The 4635-nt window shown below is 41.1% G+C and overlaps 1 pseudogene; it reads left to right on the top strand.

Annotated features, from left to right (window-relative positions):
• Nucleotides 1-1693: 1693 nt before the first annotated feature.
• On the top strand, nucleotides 1694-4335 carry LOC108389995 (proteinase-activated receptor 1-like; annotated as a pseudogene).
• The last annotated feature ends 300 nt before the right edge of the window (nucleotides 4336-4635 follow it).

The following is a 4635-nucleotide window of genomic DNA, read 5'->3' as shown; positions in this document are numbered from 1 at the left end:
CTACAGGAAGAAATAATGTTCCTAAATGTGTACATACCAAACCAGAGCCTCACAATACATGAAACAAACACCAATAGAGCTGACAGGATAAAAAGACACACCTACAGTTATAGTTGGAGATTTCAGCATCCCCCCTTAGCAACTTTGGTAACTCTCAGACATAAAATCAGCAAGTATACACAATATCTAAACGCTATTAACCAACAGGATGTAATTAATACATGTAGAACACAGAAAAATATACATTTTTTTCCAAGCATCCTTAGGTGTCTCACCAAAATAAACCACATCGTGGGCCAAAATTCAAACCTAAACAACTATAAAGAACCAAAATCATACATAGTGTGCATTCTATAACCATAATAGACTCAAATGACAAATCAATAATAGAAAAGCCAGTCATATCTCTACACAATATTGTTTATTTTATGGAAAATAAACAATACTCTAAATAATCCATGGGTCAAAGAGGACTTCTCAAAATTTGAAGATACATAAAACTGAATGAATGCAAACACAACATATCAAAATACATGGGCTATACCTAATGCAATGCTGAGAAATTTATACTGTTAAATGTTTAATTAGAAATTAGAAAGTAAATATCCTAAATTCCTACCTCAGGAACTAGGAAAATAAAGTCAAAATAAATTCAAAACAAGCAGAAGGAAGGAAATAATAAAGATAAGAGTAGAAATAAATGAAACTGAAAAGAAAAAATGAAACAAACAGTTGTTATTTGGGGAAAATCAATAAAATTCATGAAAGTCTAGCAAGTCTGACAAAATTAAAAGGAGAAGATTCAAATCAATGATTTGGGGGATATTGATACAGATTCTCAGCCATTAAAAAGACAACAGTGGGATGGTTTGAACCATTTACTTAAAAATTCAAAAACAGAAGAAATGGACCAATTCCAAACAAACCCCACATACTAAAAAATCTCATGCAAAATGAAATTGATAATCAGCATATCTCTACAAACATTAAAGAGATTGAATTTGCAATTTAGAATGTCTAGAAAAAGGAATCCCTAAGTTCATATGGTTCCGCTGAAGAATTCTAAAATTCATTTGGAGAAAAATTAACCAATTTTATGTAATTTATTTCAGGAAATAGCAGGAGCACCTCCCAACTTATTTTATGAAGCCAGTATTACCCTGATTTGATTTTATTTTTTAAACTACATCACAATATATTCCCATATCTCTCATGAATTCATTGCAAAAATTCTCAAAAAAGTTAGCAACTGAATCTATCACTTTGTAAAAAGAATTATACATCATTGTCTAATCAGATTTGTTCCAGGAATACAAAGCTGATACAATTTTAAATCAATCTGTGAAATCCATTATATCAACAAGCTAAAGGGGAAAAAAATCATATGATCTTATCAATTCATGCAGAAAATGCATTTAACAAAATCTAACATTCATCATTGAACAAATCTCTCAGCAAGTTAAGAACTGAGAGGCATTGTCTGAACTTGATAAAGAGCCTTTACAAAAACAAACAAACAAAAAACAACCACAGCTATCATACTTAATGCTTCTCCCCCTTCCTTAAGACTTGGAACAGGAGGACAAAGACGTCAGCATTCAACCACTCATATTTAACGTAGTACTGGAAGTTTTAGCCATTTAATAAGGCAAGGAAAAGAAATACCAAACATCCATGTGAAGGGAATGAATATATAAGCTGTAGGCTATGAAGAAAATATTTGCAAATCCTACAATCAAAGGTTTGCTAGCTAGGATATATAAACTCAACTGTAAAAAACAGAGGGAGTCGCCTCCCTGTGCCCCGGGCAGTGAGCGCTCTGCCCGCCCGCCGGCTGCTGCCCCGCGGCTGGGGGAGCGAGCGCCGAGCCGAGCGTGCGGAAGGCGGGTCTTCGCCCGGAGCCCGGCCAGGACGCGGAGCGCGCCGAGCCTGCGGACAGTGGGGCGACGGGACCCAGCCTGTGCGGCCCCTGCCGGCCGTCCGCACGCCCGGCCGCCCGCCCGCGAGGAGCAACAAATGCTACAGTGGCTCCCCGGTCATTTTTTCTCATGAATTCCGGTGATCGATCTGAACCATTCCCGACATGGGGGTATGAGGAAAACGGTGAGAGCGAGTTAACCGAAGACAGAGTAAGCTCTGCCAATCAAGGCAGCCGTCTTCAAAAACTACCCGTTGTGTTCGTCTCAGAAGATGCCTCGGGGTATCGGACCAGCACCCGGTTGGCTGTTTTCACCCCCTCGGCGTGCCCTGGCGTGTTCGCAGCGAGCCCTCCTCTAAACGTCCCGGCCCCCGTTGTGTTCGTCCTGAGAACGCAGGCCAGGAAGCCTGCCGTGGTGTACATGTTCCACCTGGCCGTGGCCGGCGTGCTTTGGGTGTCTGTGCTCCCGTTTAAGATCAGCTATTACTTTTCTGGAAGCGACTGGAAATGTGGGTCTGAAGTGTGTCGCTTCGTCACCGCAGCGTTTTACTGTAACGTGTCCGCCTCCACCACGCCCATAACAGTCATAAGCACTGACCGGTTTCTGGCTGTGATGCGCCCCACGCAGGCCCTCTCCTGGAGCCCCCTGGGGAGGGCTTCCTTCACCCGCCTGGCCCGGCTGGGGCGTCGCGGGGGCGGTGCCTCTTCTACTCAAGGAGCAAACCACCCAGGTGCCGGGGCTCAACATAACCACCTGTCACGATGTGCTCAAGGAAACCCTTTTGGAAGGCTGTCATGCGTATTGCTTCTCGGCCTTCTCCGCTGTCTTCTTTTTTCTGCCATTGATCATTTCTACAGTCTGTTATGCAGTCTACCATCTGCTGTCTTAGCTCTTCCACAGTCGCCAACCAGAGCGAGAAGTCCCGGGCTGTGTTCTTGTCGGCTGCTGTTTTCTGCATCTTCATTTGCTTTGAACCCACAAACGACCTTCTGATTCTGCATTACTCATTCCTTTCTCATACTTCCACGACAGAAGCTGCCTGCTTTGCCTCCTCCTCTGTGTCTGTCAGCAGCATAAGCTGCTGCATTGATCCCTTGATTTACTATTTTGTTTCCTCCGAGTGCCAGAGGTACCTCTGCAGCATTCTGTGCTGCAAAGAAGGTTCTGATACCAGCAGTTATAACAGCAGTGGTCAGTTAATGGCAAGAAAAATGGATACCTGCTCGAGGAACCTGACTAACAGTGTATACAAAAAGCTGTTTATTTAGGAAAAGAGATTGCCAGTGAATTAAAAAGAAAAGGTGGAAAGCAAAAAAACTTGAGAATTCTGGTAGTCCCTGTCAAAAAAGTATTCACTATGCCATCTAAAATACCAAATGTATGATTTGCATGCCTCCTTCTTATAAGAGCCACTAAGCATATGTATTTGCTACTTAGGAAGAGATAACAGGAAGAGAACACAATGTTATTCCAAGAGAGTATTTCCAATGCTACAATAATAACTGAATGTCACTTTTTAATATATTTAGGCGACTTACTACATCAATGTGTGTGTGTATCTGTATATACACAGTTGTATCATTTGCAGTAAAGTATAGAATAAGCACTTTGAAACCCTGCTTTTTTTTTGGTCCAGATAAATTTTCATTCTCTGATTTAATATGCAAAGTTTAGGTTGGTGGAGTTTAGCCCTGAACATCTGAAGATGTCCATCAATACTGAAGTATTCTATAGTTTGGGTTTATCCAGCTTTTTGCAAATAAGTGTATTTTGAGAGTGTACGACAGCAGTGTTTACTTAGTACTATCTGTGTATAGAAAATCTACAGTTTTTCAGTTGAAACGTATCAGTGTTTGAGTCTTTAAATTAAGAAAACAGACCATATGGGCAGCATTTTTGACATTTTACACACTCTATATGTACCAAAAATGAGCATAGGTCCCACTAGTGACTTTAGGTTGGCTTCCAAAATAACCTGCCCCCAGATGGAGGACTCCGAGCAGTAGATACACAGCAAGGCCATTTCAGACACAGATTGGCCAGAAACCCTCCTGCTGAGCCTCCAGAGATCAGAGGGATCAGGGCCGCAGATCTGCTCTCTCCTCCTGGGGTTCCTTTGAGGTTGGCTGTTAACTAATCATGTCTGTTAGAAATCAGCAAAGGAGGGTGTGCTATACCATGAGATAATGAATGTATATGACTTTGCCCGTTTTAAAAACAAAGAAAGAAGACACATTCAATTCCAGCAGTTACCCTGCAAGGACCACGAGCAGATGGGACCCATGCGGCAAACATGAACACCCACTGTGTGTTCTGGGCACTGTGATGGGTGCCTGGCATAGAGTGTTCAATAAGACTGAGACCTGCCCTCAAGAAGAACACAGTAGACTAATAAGTAGAGTATGATACATGCATAGTAAATATGTCATTATATAAACAAGTGTTCTTAGCCAGATGTCACCAAGCAAGTTTCATATAAGCAAGGCCTGTCAGATGAAGAACTTGAACATTTGGGTTACTGCTTCCTGTGGTAAAAACTTGAAGTGAAAATATAATACAAGAAGTGCATTTTTCAAAATAAGTCCTTCAATCTACATTAATTGGACACAAGATATAAATATTTTCAATAAATTATATCAGGTTTTTATACAGAATCAATTGTATCAATCTGAAAAAAACAAATGAAATTGATTTTGAAATTTTTTCCCCTTTTCTT

Source organism: Manis javanica, chromosome 18 (genome assembly GCF_040802235.1).
Source record: "Manis javanica isolate MJ-LG chromosome 18, MJ_LKY, whole genome shotgun sequence".
Lineage (NCBI taxonomy): Eukaryota > Metazoa > Chordata > Mammalia > Pholidota > Manidae > Manis > Manis javanica.
The sequence above is the reverse complement of the archived record's forward strand: the minus strand, read 5'-3'. Positions and strand labels throughout refer to the sequence as shown.